Source organism: Crocodylus siamensis, chromosome 11 (assembly GCF_052110815.1).
Source record: "Crocodylus siamensis isolate JL-2025a chromosome 11, ASM5211081v1, whole genome shotgun sequence".
NCBI classification, from domain to species: domain Eukaryota; kingdom Metazoa; phylum Chordata; order Crocodylia; family Crocodylidae; genus Crocodylus; species Crocodylus siamensis.
This window is the reverse complement of record NC_143405.1, coordinates 63,710,353-63,728,644: the sequence shown is the minus strand read 5'-3', so window position 1 is coordinate 63,728,644 and position 18,292 is coordinate 63,710,353. Positions and strand designations below refer to the sequence as shown.

The window sequence follows — 18,292 nt, the reverse complement described above, 5'->3', positions numbered from 1 at the left end:
AACTTTGTGGTGACATCAGTATACTTTTCCTTTAGAGACGACACTTGCACAGCGGTCCGTCTCAGTAGCTGACACTGTTTACTGTTGTTTGTGAGATTCTTGTCTTCATGTATGTCACTGGTCATAGGACATTTCAGAATTTCATATGTTCCTTGTATGTCTTTATCTCATCCTTGGATTTGTAGCGCTGTTGTTTAGGGGACAAATCCATTGCTTTTCTTATTAAATATCAGTATGTTTTAACTGTTGTGAAGTGAAGCTAAGGGTTAGAAATGATGCTGCTTACTGAAACTCCATCACAAATAATACCAGTATATTTTGCTGGTATATTAAACGATAGCTTCTGTTTAATAAAAATACAGGATTTTCTAACCTTTATGTAATTATAAGTATAGACTTTTAAGGCTGGAAGGGATTAATATGGTGATCTAGTCTAATTTTTGTTATAAGAGAGACCACAAAATTTCATGGAGTGATTTCTTTCTCAGGTTACTAGCTCCTTTTTGATCTGAAGCAGTCATCTATGGTCCAGGCAGCCTCCGAGTATGATGGACAGCACATGGTGAAGGGGACAGACAGCATAGTGGCAGATAAGGCAGGAAGCAAATCAGGCAGGGAACACAGGGAAGAAAGCGGAGCAGCAAATCAGGCAGGTAGCACAGGGCTGGGAACAGAAAGCAGAGCAGCATATCGGACAGGGGAAGGGGATCAGAGTGACCCTTGGGGAGGGTGAGAGGCTAATTTTTGGCCCTCTTACCAGAAAGGTTGGCCCCACTGATCTAGAGCATGTCTTCTAGAAAGACATCCACGCTTAACTTAGAAACTGCAGGAGATGGAGATCCACTATATTTCTTGGTAAATTGTTCGGATGATTAGTTATACTCTCAGTTTTTACAAAGTGCTTTATTTCCCATCTGACTTTGTCTAGCTTCCACTTTCAGTCGCTGGATCTTGTTAGACCTTTGTCTGCTAGACTCAAGAAACCACTACATAAGCACTTGTGAACTGAATGAATCACTTCTACACCTTAGTTTTGATAAGTTAGATGACTGAGTTTCTTAAATCTTGCACTGTAGGGCAGGATTTTCAGCCTTCACTTTTTTCAACATCTTTATTTTTGAAGTGTGGACACCAGTACTGGGTAAGTATTCCAGTAATGGCCTCATTAGTGCTGTATACACAGGTACTTTGCACTCTACTAAGTGCATAGCCATGCAACTTTTAAAAAGCTATTCACTTGACTGGAGTGAGCGAACGTTTACCTGTATTCAGCATAAAGAAGGCTCATTAACTGGGAGAACAGCCTTCAGTAACCTTGTCATGCCTTAGCGAGGCTTGTAACCTTCTTTCTCAGAGGCTTTATGCTTCTCCAAACAGCCTTGAAGTTGACAAGACCTCCTCCGTTCAGGGCTGTTTTGGCATCCTGGGGATTGATAGCTGTTACTTTCAGAAATTATGTTGTTAAAGGGAATACAGTTGTGTTACTAAGTAGAGAGGAGGAGCAGACCCAACAATTCATGTGCAATTAAGCAGTTGAGGTACCTAACCAATATAAAGAGGACTGATATTGGTTACACTGTAAACATTAAACAAAGAATTGAGACCGGTATTATATTAACAATTGAATGAACTATGCGTTTATCCAGTATGCTTGTAAATGAAGTATGTATCAATTCTTACCCAAGAGTTTCCATTTTATATGTATCTAAGGACTTTAGCAGCCCTTTTAGCAGCTGCAGTTCCCTAGGTACTCCTGTTCACTTTCCTATGCACTACAGCTCCTGAACCTTTTCGGAGTGCAGTTCCCCATCCTATCAGGGTAGAAACAGGTGTTGTATTTGGACAAAATGAACCTGTGTTTTTCCAGGAACAGAAATATCCTGGTATAGGAGTGGACTTCATTGCTCTTCTAATTGGGGTTTAGTGAGTGGCTGCATGCACTGCCACTTTTTTGCCATTGCTTCAGTGATGCAATCCTGAGAACCAGTCAGGTGCATTTTAAATGTCCAAGAGTAAACTGTTAGTACTTCTCAACCTGTGAACCTCTGTGGCATTTATCCTGGAACAACAGATATGGATGTCTAAACAGTTACACTTTGTCCTGGGACAAAAATAGTTGATAAAATAGGTAGAAACAAACCAACATACAGTTACTACCATTGCACTGTTTTCCCTTTTAAAACAATGTCATGATATTAGCTTTATTCCCAGTCTTCTGGACTTCTTTGCCATTCCAAGATTTATTAAAAATCAAATGAATGGTTGAGAGAACTCATCAGCCTACTCTTTTAAAACTCTTGGACACAAGTTATATAGTTCTTCTGGTATTACACCCACAGCTGAAACTTAAAGTCATCAGTAGTCACCGATGGAATAAATAGTAGTTAAATATTATTGTGTGAGAGAAAAAAAATCTTCCAGCTTCATCTAAAATACAGATGATATTTTTGGGTACTTTTCCTTTTTCTTCATTGCTTTTGACAGGTTCCAGCATTGATCGATTTACATACCCCATCATTCAACTGATTTGTTAGTGGGGCCAATCTTTTTGGCAGGCATGCCACAAATTACTACCACGCCCTCCCCAGTGCTACTCCAGTCCTCTTCCCCTGCCCAATTGGCTGCTCAGTTTTCTGCTCTCTTCCCTATCTGCCTTTGTGGTGCCTGCCCCCTCCCTGATCTGCTACATGCCACACACGCAGGCTGCCCGTGGCTCACGTGCCACAAGCTGGCCACCTTGATTAATGTGAGCTAGAGAAAGAATAATGTAGCCAGCCCCATCGATGTAACTAGCATTAGCATTTTAAGAAAAGTATTGGGAGAACAAAGAATTTATTATGGCAGATATTTAAAGAAAATTTTCAAAAAAGGTGAAGTAGATCTGATTCCACAAAATTCAACAATTAGTGTCACAATAATTAAAAACTAGAACCTTGTGTAGTATTTGTTCTTTTATATCTCCCTTCTCCATAGCAGATTTAGTGGTCTTTTAGCTGAACATAGAGAGTGATGGAACAAACACCTCTGTTGGACAGATCTTTAAAGGACCATATTTTACCATAAGGCTGACCTACCTGTGATAGGGTGTTTTTATAAAGTAGAATAAGATATTTTATACTTCAGTAGTCTTTGATTTAAGTGTTGGTCTCCTTTGCTTTACAGAGGCATTTGTTAGGCAGAACAAGGTGGTTCTTTATTTTTCCTGGTCGGTTTACTAACAGGACTGCCATGTTCAGGCTCATGCTAGCACATTTTTACAGAAGTGGGCCATAAAGCAAAGGAGTAGGTGAAAAAGTATAGTAATACTAAAAAATCTACCCAACATTTTATAAGACTTCTGATAATCAGTTTTGCTGAGTACTCTGCCAGGTACTGGGCAACAGCTTGCTTAGTTTAATAATCTTGATCTTTGTTGCTGGCAGAAGCAAGTAGATAATTATTTCTGAAGATTTTAATAGAAGCACTTCAAGTGAATTCAGATGCTAGAAGGTGTACTTGCTGGCAGTGTTCAAGAAATACAATTCACTGTTGCCTTTGCTCCTTCTCCTGTGATGTCTCACTGGGGGGAGGGAAGGGATGGACTAAGACTTATTCTGCTCAGTTACAGGAAGAACAAGATTATATAGGTCTTAAAGTAACTTTTTTCTAGAATTAGGAACATGTGTCTTTATGCTGATTCCAGTGAAGGTAATGGTGTTTCCTTCTCAAATTCGTCCTGGAGACTCCCCAGAGTCTTCCTACCTACTTTCAAAATATCATATGGGATTCTCTTTAATATGTAATTTATAAAGTTTTGGGATCCAGCTTTATACTTTCAAAATGATCACTTGCTTATTTATTAATATTTGCTACACCAAATCCTTCACTTCTGAGATTAGGCTCAGTGCCTCCAGAGGCCTCTTTCAGTCGTGCATTCCCAAATCAATAAGAGTTTGGGTACTCAGGTCAACCTTATAATGTGATACGGCAGTAGTCTTCAAAGTGGGGTGCCCAAGACAATCCACTGGGGTGCCGGAAGAAAATATCAGAACTTCTATTTAGATGTATATTTATATAAATATACATGTATTGGGGGTGCATGCCCAAATTTTTTACCGATGGGGTGCGCAATCAAAAAAGTTTGGAGACCACTGGGATAAGGTGCTCCTCTTACTCAACTAGTGCAAACATTCAGTTCACACATATCAAAGATGATATAATTAAGAAGAGGGTATTGGTGAGGAATAAATGGAGGTCAGCCTGAGAGTGGTGGGAGAACCGACTGGTAGAAATAGCACATTTACAAGTTCTCAGCTCTAAATGGGTGGTGTGCCCACCTCTGGGCCTCCTCAGGAATGCTGCTAATCATTTTGTGCTTAGAAAGAACGTTAAGGTCTTTTTTATTGTCTGTGCTATGGTCATGTTGTTGTGAAAGTATTGCAAGGCATGCTTCATGGGACTAGACCTTAAAAATATCAGGACATTATTGCCATAGAGTGAAGCTGCTTTATTGTGGTCTAACAGTCTACTGGCTTACAGGAGAGGAGATGATTGGCAGGGTGTTTTCAGTAGTGGTGCCTTGATTTACTTCCTCTCCCCCCTCTCTGTTGTTTCATGGATTTGAAGAGATTCAGGGCATTCTGTGAAGGCAATCTGCTTTTCCAGAGTTTTCAAGGAAAGAGATGGATTCTGACTGTCAGAAAGTATACTTTGTTGGCACAGATGCAAATGTTTCCGTTGAATGATTGCTTTAAATACTGTACGTGTGCTAAGAAACATGATTAGCACATTTAAAATATCTATATAAATAAATATTGCTGCTGTTAAGGGGATTTTGTAAGAAGATTTGCAGGAAAGCTAGGCATTTCCCTCTTTGGAAGGCAGCTGCTGCTTGTGCTCGAGCGATGTGCTTCATTCACCATGTGGCCAAATCCTCCAGCTCTGACTCCGTTTCAGAAAGCTGAATCAGAGCTATTGCATAACTTGTGAGTCAGCTTTTCAGCATTTAACACACCCTTTTTTTTCTTTTTTTTTTTAAAGAAAAGCCTCACAGCAGTAAAAGGAAACTCAGAAGGTTTGAAGAAATTCTTCCAGCTTAGCAAGGGAAACCCAGATGTGGGGGAAGCTTAAGGAGGAAAAAAATACAAATCTGTATCCACAAATGTGTTCCTTTAACTTAGTTTGTTCAATAAAATCACTCTTTTTGGGTAGGAGGTAGTATTTAAGAAGAGCTATTTACAGTTTTTGTAGAACATGTCAGGATGTACAATGCCCGCCGCAGCTTAACTTGTCAGGTTGTTTCAACATTCAGGCTTGAGCCTTAAAACAAACCAGAGCAAAATCCTTCATAAAAAATAGAAGTTGTTGCTTTCTTTGGAAGAAGGCTTGTCTCAATCCTTCACTTTCCTCTGAGGGGAAAACACCCTTAAATATATGGAGGTTCTCACTGGTATCAAACCAGCTGGGACACCTTAAAAGAGGACCTGAACCTGTGCAGTCCTTAGCCATTTTGACCTTCACTGCTCACTTTCAGGGTCCTGCTTACTATCTCCGCTCTTGTTGTTCTTCAGGCTGTGGCTCTATGTTGGATTTGTACTCACTTGGAGTTACCTCTGGTCCTTTTGCTTTTGCTTCCCCTTTCCCTTTCCAGCTGAGTGCCCCCTTCCCAGCACAACCTGGGGGTGGCACAGAGTTTTGAATCCCCTTTGGGGTAATCATGTTCCTCCAAGGAGGGTATTAAACCTGTATCTCCCACAGTCTTGGTGAGTGCTGTCATAGCTAAACTATTGTACAGCAGCAGCAGTCCTCCCCCCTCCTCTGCTTGGTGCAGAGGCCAATCTGTTTGGAGTGCTCTGCGAATGCTCACAAGATTGGGCAATGTAGGTGGAAAACTGCCTAGTTTGTGGTTTCTGAGAGGGCTGTGGTATGAGACAGGCACTGAGTTGCTCAGTACTAGCAAGATGGAGGAACATCTGGGCCTGCCCAGCAACAGAACTCGGGCACCTGGGGAATACTCAGAATATTCAGTACTGATGGCTTGACATACACCAATAAAAAACCGACACAGGACTACTATGGCAGGGCATTAAAAAATAGAGCAGCAGGCTGGTGGTTTTTGGGATGGAAGGGAGAAGAGTACAAAAATTATAACAACCCCTTTCAAAATAAAGATTAAGATTCTGCCACAACCTACACAGGCACATCTCCGTTGATTTGGACTTGTGTTTTCTGCATGCTTTGACAGCAGAATTTGAAATGTAGAAGTTCAGTCAAACAAGCAACTAAAAAAAGTCAAGGCAAAAAGGAGAATGGACTTTGTAAGTTGTGTGTTACCAGGAAAGAAAGAAAACAATCACAATTACTTTCCAAACTAGCAGGGAAGAAGCTAAACATCTAGCATCTTTCTCTGTGTGAGCAAACAGGGACCTCATCTGCAAATTCAGGTTATCAAATGAATAGTTAGCTATCCAGCTAGCTATCTAGCTCATGTTATGTGCATGCCAGCGTGATAGTTGTACCTACAAGTAAGGCCCCTGCTTGCACAAGAACTCTGAAGACTAGGCCTAAAGGCCATTACTCACTCTTCTCCTGCCTAAGGTTTATAGAAATTTAAAGAACATTTGTATTACACAAATAGTTTAGTGGACTCTGGATACAAACAAATGTTTAATTCCTTTAAAATATGATGTGGGGGGGGGACTGAGAACCAGATGCATGATGGATCTTTTTGACCTTCCAGTTTTTTTTTTCCTTTTGTTTCATTCTAATTGCAATTTTAGGCATACATGGAAATAACTGAAAAGAAAGTAGGGAGATAGTTTTGATTTTAATATCTGAGTGCATAAAGGTTGACTTGTAAGAAGTGAGAGTAAAACAGGACGGCATTAATAATAAACATAAGTATGCACCTGCGATTTTGTGGTTTATTGTAAATATTTTCACTTCAGTTTCGTCTCTATGTTGCGTTACCACTTATATTTATTTAAATATTATTTCACCTTTAAGCTCTGCCTGTGGGTTATGACAAACGTGAAGTTAGGCTGGTGTTCAACAATAAAAATAATTTGAAATGGATGTGTTCTCTGACATATTAAAAATAAACTCAGGAGATGATTTGAAGTGATACCATTGACTCAAAATCAAGTTTTATTTAAAAAAAAAATCACCCTGAACCACTCTGCCTCCCCTCTACCCCCTCCTTTTTTTTTTTCCTTTTGGGTTCTGTGGTCAGTGCTATTACTTAAGAAAAAATCATTTTTCTGTTGCTGTGTGAAATACCAGTATAAATAGGGAAAAGCAGCTTTACCGAAATGCTATCAAACAAATGAAAGCATAGATAAAATGCAATTATTTTAATTTTTCAAGCTACAGAAATGTACAGTATTACTTAACTTCACTAGCAAAAGTTGTATTATTTAAATTGATGACAGGATCATGGCCTTAGGCTTCCTTGGGACAAACAGTGCCTTTAAAGGAAAAGATCAGACAGAAGCATGACTTCTAAGCTTGCATCTCTGTAATGGATTCATTATTTGTAAGATCTCTTGACATTTGCAGAATTACACCTGCACCTCTGTGTTTTTTTTCAAATGTTTTGGATAGACCACAGCATCTCTTGAATCTGGTTGTGGAAGGAACTTCCTGTACGTGGTATAATTACAGGACACACCCCAGATTTCTGAGTGACAGCTGGGTCCCTATTGACTCTGCCCAGAGTTACGTCCTTACAGCCTGTCTCCCAGCATGCCTTTCTAGAAGTAGTCGACTGCACTTGGCAGAGATGTAGAGTTCCAGTCCTAAAGCAGACATTTTGCAACAGGTTTCTGTACTTTCCTCTTTATGATTATATCAGTAAGTATATTTAATGTTCCCTGCATTTTTCTTTTGCTTTGCTGAGGCAGTAGCTGCTGTGAGAATGTGCTGCCTCCTCCAAAGAGAAGCTCCACGAGAAGTTATTCAGGAACTATAGCCCATTTTAACACTAAGCAGTGGCTCCTGTTGGCTTTCCCTGAGCCTGTAACTGGCATCTTTTAATATGTTCGGCTCAGGCACACTATGAATGTCATGAAAGGGTCAGGGACTGAAATGCAGTACTGTGTTACAAAGACCCTGCAGCTCTTCTGAGGTGTGATAACCTAGCTACACTGCTACTGATTTGGGGGCAGTGCACCCAGAGCTGGCTTGTGCGACTGCACAGGCTGCCTTGAGCTCGACAGAGCACCACACTAAAGCAACAACACTATACAACTTGCAGTCAGGGCTAGGCCTTCTGCTGATTTCAGAGCTTGCGTGCATTACTTTGCTGGATCAAAACAGTTACTGGTATAAAATGCAAATCCCCTGTAATATTCATCAAGACTTGCTTTAATTTTTATAATTTATCTATCAGAAGATGCCATCTGCTACTTGTGGTATACTCTTTCTGATTATGCCTTGCAGAGAACCACTTTGAAGCTTTCAACTCGTTGCTTTTTTTTTTCTTTCTTCTTGGCTCTCCCTCCAGTTGGGAAGTATTCTCTGTGTTCTCAGTGCCTGACTAGTGTTTCTCTGTAGATCATCAGTGATATCAACAGTTTTATTCCTTTTTATATTTGTGCTTACACCGTGAAAATTATATTCTTGTTATTTGAAAAACAAGACTTGGATATTCTCAAGTGATCAGAATATGACATGCCATTGACTCATTACTGATTCATTTTGCATGCAAATGCAAAAAACAGAGTGATGGATGCACCTCTTATAATAAGGAAAGCATTCCAAGGTGTGTTCTCTATACAGCAGCTTCTAGGGCTAGACAAATTTTGAATTTAATATTGGTGGTGATCCTGTTGAACTTTTTAAAACTTTATTTGACAAGGACCTATCCCTAATTAACTGTTCTGAGATTAAGAAACCAGCAGTTTCTAGTAAGCATAAGATCAGATGCTCCTCAACTTTTCAAATGACATCAGACTGAAAATTGTATGCGACAGAAAGGAAACAGCAGTAGAAAGATACCTTTTGTTTTTGCCCATTTCTCCCTATTGTCTCACTTCTCCTTTTCAGCCCAGATTGCCCTGCCATATTTAGATACGTTAATTAGTTGCAGGTGTGGATGGTAAGTGCTGTTATGTAACTGGAAGCTCTGCTTCATTACTTTTCAGGAGCACAGAAAGGCCCAGTCAAGTTTGAAGCCCTCTGCTAGGTTCTGTACAAATGCATCAGTAGAGAGAGTTTCTGTTCCAAGGAGCTGGTAATCTAAAAAGAAATGAAAAGGTTATGATCCCAATCCTACAAACTGTTCTGTGCCATTGGATCACTATGTGAAACCCTACTAGGACTTCATATAGGTGCAGGAATCTGCTTGTGTGCAGAGTGGTTTGCCAGACTGCAGCCAAAAGAAATGGGAAAAAATGGGAAGGATATAGAGTGATCCCAGAGTTAATTGGCATGTGCTGTTTTAGTTGTACTTTTTTGGGGGGAAGGGAGAGGGAATCATTTTTGTTGCTTTACTGTGTATTTAGCCACCATGACTTCTGGTTTTTATGGTTGTTGATCCTAGCCTAACATTTTTATCCTGATCAGGGCGCATCTTGACAAATCATGGTTTGGGGCCCTGAAATGTACTAGCTCCCATCCATTTCAAAGCTGACATTAGTGGCCATGAAACTTAACCGTAATTTTGTGACACCACCAGGACTCTGTTCCATATATTGCTCCTCCGGATATTGCATTGGTCCCAGATGCTCAGGATTGGTTGCTTCATGCCCTGCATAATTCTGGGAGAAGAAGGATATGGAAGAGACTGTACGTTGCCTCTACGGTTCTGAGAAGCATGGAGCTGCTGTTAAGGTGCAGCCAGGCGGTTCTCATTGGATCTATCTGGCAGCATCCTGTCGTAAGACTGTAGGACAAATACATCTCCGTTTGAAACTCCTTTGCTTTTCTTCTTTTATCATGTCTTTCTGCCCCTACTTGCTTGTTTCTCATGTGGGAGAAATGTCCATCGAGTTGTCTAGCATTCCACGGCAACGTGGAAAGGACAATTAGGGAGAGGAGGGCAGTGACTAAGGAGAATGACCACCTTTTGGCCTCTGATTCCTGCTGAGTAGAAGAGTAACTGCACATGCTTTAGGAATTTTTCTCAGAAATGGGCTGAGGGCTGATATAACTCAAAACTCACTTTTCTGTGAACTCTGACAACTTTCACAGGAAAAGTTTTCCTGTGAAAACTGCTCAGTAGTTCTGTTTTACACAGAATGTGTCATACCATATGCACAGGAGATGCAGGTTTTGAACTGTAGCTGCCTGTGGGGAATAATGAGTTCAAAGCACCCCCAAGAAGGGCTGTGTTTTCCTAAACATCTTATTTTTCTTATAATCCTCTAACAGCTCGGTCCTGTTGTGAGTACCTGCCCTCCTTTTTTGTTTAGTTTTCACTCTCTGTTGCACTCTTACATCCAAGCCAGTTGTAAAGTTGTCATTTCTGCTGGGGAAATCTGAGAGGCTTTGTAGGGAAGGACTGTGGTATCCATATGCATCTTTCTGATCAATTCTTATGGTGACTGCACAGGAACAAGAAAAAGGAATACTGATTTCAGAAGATTAGAGAATGCTATTTGGTTCAGAAATAGGTAACCATATTAATACTGAGTTTTTAAATCCTATTTAAATCTGTGAATGTATCGCCCCTTAGAATGTATTCATTCCTTTGTAGGAATAATAGTAGGTGGGAAGTGCACTGAGTAATGTTGAGCTAGTGTATCTGTTGCAGTGATGACAAAGCTATGAAAAAGTTTGCAGTGTTTTTATAATGTTTCATTAACAGTGTGTTTCAGCAGGAACAGAAAAAGAATGAGGAACCTGGTGAAATATTTTCCTCATATGAGATTAGTAGCCGTGGTTCTAAGATTAGCAAATGGCTGTAATAACTGCAGAATCTATTGCCAGGTACTTATACAGATAAGAAATATTGATTGAAATGGGTATATCATTTGCAGAGAGGACAATTAGCGTAAGGAATTTAAGTTGAATTTGTAAATTATTATTTCGCAGAAACCATCTGCCTGCCTGTCCAGTAGTTGATTGATCTGTACCTATTAATAGTTTCACTAAATTTAGAATCATATTTAGAAGTGAGTCATTAAGTAATTATTGTGTTTCTGATTTGGCAAAGTACTTAAGCGTGAATCTAATTTGCAGTATGTGAGTAGTCTCATTGATTCCAGTGGGACTAATATACTTAAGGCCTTACTAAATTTGGGGCCACGTAAATATATTTCTTAAGGTAAAATACTGAAATTTGTATTTTGGCACTAAAGGCAGGGTTTAATCTCACATATGTCACTAACATAAGTAATAATGAACTTCTGCCCGTGTTTCTGCAGTGACATGTCTTTCCTTGGTGGAGGGGGATTAAAATTTGTTAGGTAACCGTTCATTTAATGATGCAACTCTATATTCAGCTCCTTAACACAGCATATATGTGCCCATAAAATGTCATGAAAATAAGCCTTTTTTTTTTTTAAGCAGCCGAACAAGTGCATACCAACCCAGACCCTAAGCTGGTACCGAAACGTAACGTCTAAATACATGAGTTTGATAAACAGCATAGTAATTTTTTGCATTATTTGTCATCCACAACACGTAAGTGTTTACTTAGCCTGTCTACTGGAATGCTGCTCTTATGTAAAACTGTACAGGTTTTTATTATTTGGTTATGCAATACCACACACTCTAATTATTTTTTTATTCTTCTTCAGTGATTTAACACTGTTGCCAAGTCTTTAGGTGTTATATGTGTGTGTCTCAATTTTTAGCATGTTTTTAAAGCCTCAGCTTCTGGAGCCATGTGAATACATGAGAATCTTAACTTTCATTCAAAAGAAAAATGTTTCCAGCTTTTGTGTTAGCAGAGAAAACCTTGAAAAAAAAAATGACTCAGGTGCTCAGAAACCAGGAGGTAAATAAAAAGAAACCCAAACCACATGAATTGTAAGCCAGTCTCATAATTCGCTGAGTTATTGGCATTGGAAATGTTCTCATCGTTACAAGGTTTTTCTCAACATTTTATGTGACTCCATATTCTCTAGCTGGCAAGTCGGTATTAATAAGGATGGAGGGATCATTGTAAGGTGATTTTTCTTGGAATGTGCAAGTCTCTCCTCCGCTTGGGTCCTCCGCTTGGAATTTTTATGATGTTGAACAGCAATAAAAATGCCACCTCAGCTTCTCCCTCCTGAGCTGAAACAGAGTAATTCTGAAACAAGAAGAAAAGAAGGGGAAATACCAGAAACAAGGAAAATGGGGCTGAAATCGTGAAAAAGAAGTGCTTTTAGTAATGAGCAAAACATTAAGAAAGCCCACTGAAACACTGTTCCCCTTCTCCCCATATCAGCAAGGCTGTTTTTCCAGCATAACTGAAATAACTTTGTTTTCCAGAATGGGAAAATCCCAGTTTCTCCTTCCTCATTTGGCTTCAGACAATAATCTAAACAAACAATACATTACACTTTTTGTGTAAGACTTTTTCTGACCTTGTGAGACACGGGTAAAGAAGGTATAGAGGGGGATACCAGCCATGGGGAAATGCCTGAGTCTAATTCCCTGTTGGGTAGGGCGGGACTCCTTTCAGTTTTGCATGTGAGGGGAATTCATTTGTTTGAAAGCATTAAAAAGGGCCTGAAGAAGAATGCAGTGAATTCAAAAGCTTGTTTAAACCTATCCCAACTATGCGGTTGGTCTAATAAAAGGTGTCACCCACAGAAATCCTTGCCTTTCCCATATTTTCTGGACCATCATGGCTATATCATTCTGACTTTTTAGGCCTCTCTCTTCATTCACATCTAGGGACCTCCTTCTCCTGCTGGATTCACTTTGTTCTTGCCCTGTCCAGATTTCCTATCCATCTCCCTCCAGTATAATTCCTTTCCTTCATCCTTGCTGTCCTCCCTTCTCCCTCCCAATTAGGTCTCTGCCCTTTATTTTCCCAATGCTCTGTCCTTTCTGTGTGTGAGATTAGGGTAGACTTTAGGGTTTCCCTCTAACATTATTTGCCCTCTGGCTTCCCGCCCATGCTACCACTGTTTTTCTGCAAAGTTGCTATTATAGTAGGCACAGCACTGTGTGGGAGGGGTGGGGAGAGGTACAGAGAGACAACCCTGAACCTCCTAGGCAGGAAGGCTTGTAGCCCAGGATATAGCTATTATCTCATGAACAGAAGTTATTGTTGTAATATCTTAGTGGTCAATACTAGAAGTTCATCTATATATTATATTGATCCATGACTTTAAACTTACTGCTGGAATCTAATCTCCTTTACCTTTATATAAACCCAGAGAAACTAATCTGAAGTTTCTGGAGTGTCTCTGATTTTACACTGGTGTAAATCAGAGCTGAATCTAGCTGTTGGTTAGTTTTGATAAGCAACAATAAAAGGTCAGGAAAAACTTCTTCACAGTGAGGGTGGCCAAAATTTGGAATGGGCTTCCAAGGGAGGTGGTGCTCTCCCTTACCTTGGGGGTCTTTCAGAGAAGGCTGGATAGGCATCTGGTGGTTGGGGTCATCTGACCCCTGTGCTCTTTTCTGCCTAGTCAGGGAGTCGGACTTGATGATCTAATGAGATCCCTTCTGACCCTAGCATCTATGAATCTTATAGCTATATTTATATACCTGCACTAGTTCAGGGGGCAGGGATTACTATGCACTTTTTGGATGTACAGTAAAAACGCAGTCCCTGCCCTAAAGAGCTTGCAGTCTAAAACTGGGAGGTCACATTTTATTTGACATAACCAGGGACTAGGTAACTGCAAGCAGCTGATATTTCCAACATAATAGATTAGCTGAGACAATCTTTTTATATCTCCAAAAGAAAGGTGTTTTTATTAAAATAGAAAAAAGCATTTAAAATGTTATTTAATTTGCCTTGGATGTAAACATAACAAAAAACAATTTAAAATACTACCAATTATCTATATTGAGTTATACCAAGAAATGAATTTTCTAGGTCATATAGAAACCTAAAAAAGGGACCATTTGAAAACTGCACCCCTATTTCCTTTGGGTATTAAGTAAGTATATCTGTGATAGTGGGTGCCACAACAACAGTATTTTTTTTTTCACAACAGGTCATTGGGACCCCCTTATAAATGCTTTGCTTTCGAAAGGTATCCAGGTAAAAGATATCACCTCTACGACAAGTCCCGATTGCTTCTTACTTTCAAAAAGGCAGTCGGTAAAACTGAAAGTTATCTTTTCCTGGGAAAGATGAGGTGTCAGCAATGGTTAAAAGAAATTCTAGCCTGGAGAGATTTTTACTCATAATCTCACTTAGGTGATGCATCTAGTAATGGCTTTTAAAGAGTCAGCAGTAATCTAGTACAGTTTTCTATGTGTTTTAACTTCACATCTAGGAAGGATGGTCCAGGAATTGTTGGAATTATGCCAAAATTGTATGCTGGTATGTCCAGAAGAGCCTAAATACCTAGTGAGTGGAGCAGACTCAAGAGACCTGGATTCTTTTCTCAGCAACAACAGGCTTGGTGGGTTAACTGAGGCAAGACACTTCCCTTCTATGCTGTGATAACCCACTTCGTAAAATGGCAATATTATGTGAACCTGCTTTGTAAAGCACTTTGAGATCTAAAAGCCCAATATATAAAGATAGGTATTATGGACCTAGTGGGAGGTCTCCCTCAATGAAATCGGCTTCCCTATTTCTGGCATCTCTTCTAACAGATTTTAGTATTGTGTTCTGTTTTGCCTGTTGAGGGCATTACTGTGTGCCTGTTCTGTTCGCAGGATGAGACAAAAATCCTGGGTTTTTTGTTTTATTTTTTTTCTCATGTCATCCCATCTTTTAGCTCTCCATTGAAAATTTATGACTAGGATATTCTGCCTTTATACTTGCCTATCATCACCCCTGTAGGGACAATTAATCCCTTGTTAGTGGAGAGTGAGGGCAGAAAAGGCCTCTTTTTCTCTTCTCTACCCCCTCCCTTTCTATCTGTGTCTTTCTTTGGGCATTGAAAATGTAGGTCAAATTGCATCACCAGAAAATGCAACAGTCAGAAAGGTGTTTGAAAAATGCTGACATCCTTAGCGTGGGGTACATGCCACTGTCCTTTGTTTATACTGAGACTAGTGATGTACCTGTATAAGAGCCAGCATCATCTTTAAGGTTAGTGGCATGCTACCTAAATTATGAGCCATATTTTAAGATGATATTCATCTTTCTTCAGTATTCAACTGCAACAACTCTTAATAATGATATACGCAGAGAGCTAATTTGACATCTTAAATTTGTAGTAACCATAACTTGTATAGTGTGAATAGCTCACTGCTTATTTTTTACATTGGAAGTACCATAATACATTTTGCTTAGTAGCTAATGACATACTCTGTGTTATCTTGATTAGCTACACTCATAAAATATGTACATGAGCATGTTTTTTATTTTTTAAGTTTGTGCAAATTACTCATCATGTTGGCATACATGTGGCTTTCTCCTTTCATTATTTTTAAATGCCAGGGTCAGGTGTGGGTTTTTCCCTGGTGTTTACATGAACAGGAAGAAAGGTCTGTCTGACATGTTTTAGACAATCTTTAGTGATTGTCTAATCTTTTATATACAAGGCTTCAAGAGTTGTTAATGCAATAACAAGTTGTGATCAGCATGAAAAATTCTGAGCATCAGATGTAAGCTTTATTTTTTCACTTTGCTACTTTTCATGTAGTCACAGCTGAAATTTTGAATAAAATGTATACATATATTTTTTCAATTCTCTTTGTCCTGGATGGTTATCAAATGGTGCCTTATATCATGCCATACGGTAGGGTATTTTGGAATATAAAGTAGACTTGGCAGTTTATAAAAAGAAGCTGCAACCAAATATTCATTCCATGTTTCCAAAACCATGCATTTTCCTAACTTGTGTGCATGTGCGTGTGTTTTTCTTTATGTGGCTGTATTTAAACAGCTGAAGTGTAATATGCAAAGACATCTTATTATAGCATTAACCTTAGTGCTGACTATTAAAAAAGATCTCAAAGTTAAAAGGAAAATTACTGCAGATGCAGCTGAAACTACTGACAATAGTATATGATTGACTGGGCAACAATAATAAATTTGGACATAAATGTGCTGCAATTATGCAGGGAGAAACAGCAGACATAGGAGTTAAAATACTTTACTTGCATTGTAGTGCTTAAAGAGCTTGCTACAGGATTTGCATATGAATTTTGAGATAGTTATAAAAAATATTGATAACTGTCTGTTGACAGTCATAAATTAGTAGTTACATCCCGAGCCTTGTCAGTATCAGGGAAGTTATACACATCTCTGGAATTGTTTAGGATCAGCTTGTGGGGTATTTAGTAGGTAAATCTTGTACTTTTGCATTGAGAATTCCATTTTGTTTGGTTTGTATCAATACATTAATATATGTATCAATATTAGTGTATTAATATCCTAGAGGTTAGGGGAGTAAGTTAGCTTTTTTATGAATAAGAATGGTGCAGAAATATGAAGAAACATCTTCCACTGCCTACCACAGTGGTTCTCAACCTTTTCAGACTTGTAGCACTCCTTAACTCTTGTGAATTGAGCAGCACCCCCTTTCAAAAACTAACTTACTTACTACAGTGCTTACCTCTTTGTGTAGGGGCCAGGCAGGGACTGAGCCTGAGCCTCCTTATCTGCTCATCTCCTTGTACCTCGTGTCACCCTTCAAAAGATCTCATGGCACCCCAGGGTGCCCTGGGGCCCTACTTGAGAATCACTGGTCTACCAGTTAAGATTTCTGTTTAAAACATTTAGTCTTTACCTTTTGATGTTGTTAAAATATAAGCAATTGCATCTCACAGAAGATTTTTAAATTATAAACTTGACAGTGCCTTTTTTTCTTAGTCCATCTTTGTGCCTCTGGGCTTCTCAAGTTGTCAGGTGCTGATTCAGCTCCAGCGTAAAGGTGGATGGCCCCAAAACTGCTCTTGTACTGCAGTAGGTCCTACAAAACCATCCAGCAGCCCCCATCAGGTATAGGTGGAATTGGTCCCTCTCTAACAGTCCTCCTGAAGTCCTCATTAGGCTTCTCCTATAATAGTGGCTAAAAACACAACTGCAATGGGGTAGTTGTACTTTATGTATATTCAAAGTCTAATTCATGTATGTCTTGGTAAACATGTGCCCTAAAGTAGCATCGATTTGGATGTTTGCTGACTAAGGCATCATGTTCCAGAACCATATTCTGTGATGCACATTTTTGATTCTTGAAACACCAAAAAAAAAAAGAAAAAAAGATTAGAGTATTGTGCCTCGGTGAACTCAGATGTAACATAGTTTGCCCACCAGGAATTTGAATTTCCATGCTCTCAAACGTTAGTTTCTTGTAACCCTAACTTTACAGTTCCTTAGTTTGCTTTGGTTGTTTCCTTTGTTTTTGTTTTTTGCTACCTACAACTTTCTTGGAAAAAAGTTTTCTCTTAAACTGATTATCTTTATTGCCAGTCATAACTCCAGTTTGGTCAAGTTTTCTTCTAGGATTTAACTTTTGCTCTGGTGAACTGAAAAATTACTTGTTGTTTTCTGTAATAGTAGGGTATTAATGATTGTAGATGCACTTCTTCCATTCACTTTTTCATGGCGGAGGCATAGTTCAAAATTTGGCACACTGTTTTGTTAAGTGTAGGTCTTGTTACTTTGATCATATTATGCTTTTCGTCCCATCTTTCTACTGGCTCCCCAGTTGCCAATGCATCAAAGTCTTAAAACTCTGCATTGGCATTCTTATTTTAGTTGCAGTGTTTTTCACTTGTTCAATTAAATGGTTTTAAAAAACAAGCTTAATTTGTAAAATAATACCATTTTTTTCATGTAGACAAGTTTTATATGCTAATCATTCTCATTTTTAACTTGTTTTATTAGAGATGACATAATAAACAATGTTACATGTAACTTATCACTGTTGGATTTCTAAGCTGCAGGTCCTGGTAGTAAAAATGCTGGTGACCACTGTGCATGAGTGGACCTTTTGTGCTACCATTGAGGGATCTCTACTATGTGGTAGAAAAGTCTAAAACTGAAGTCGGTACTGAATTCCTGATTGTGGAGGGACCTGGCGATGCAGATTCTTCATGGCCAAAAAGGTCCACAGCCATGCAGCTATTTTCAGGAACAGAGGTCTAGATTCAATATAGAGAGTAATAGGTTAATATGAAAAGTGGGTTGATACAAAGATCCAGACAATTCAGTGCATTTTGTTCAAATACTGCTTCAGTAACTGTTGGGCTATCAAGGAAAGACATACGAGGTACATAATGCCAAAAAGCATCATTC

At 39.1% G+C, this 18,292-nt stretch overlaps 1 protein-coding gene across 2 annotated transcripts in view; it reads left to right on the top strand.

The window, feature by feature from the left end:
• Positions 1–18,292, top strand: part of ATXN7 (ataxin 7) — a 104,091-nt gene that overhangs the window by 1,071 nt on the left and 84,728 nt on the right. The window lies entirely within an intron of this gene.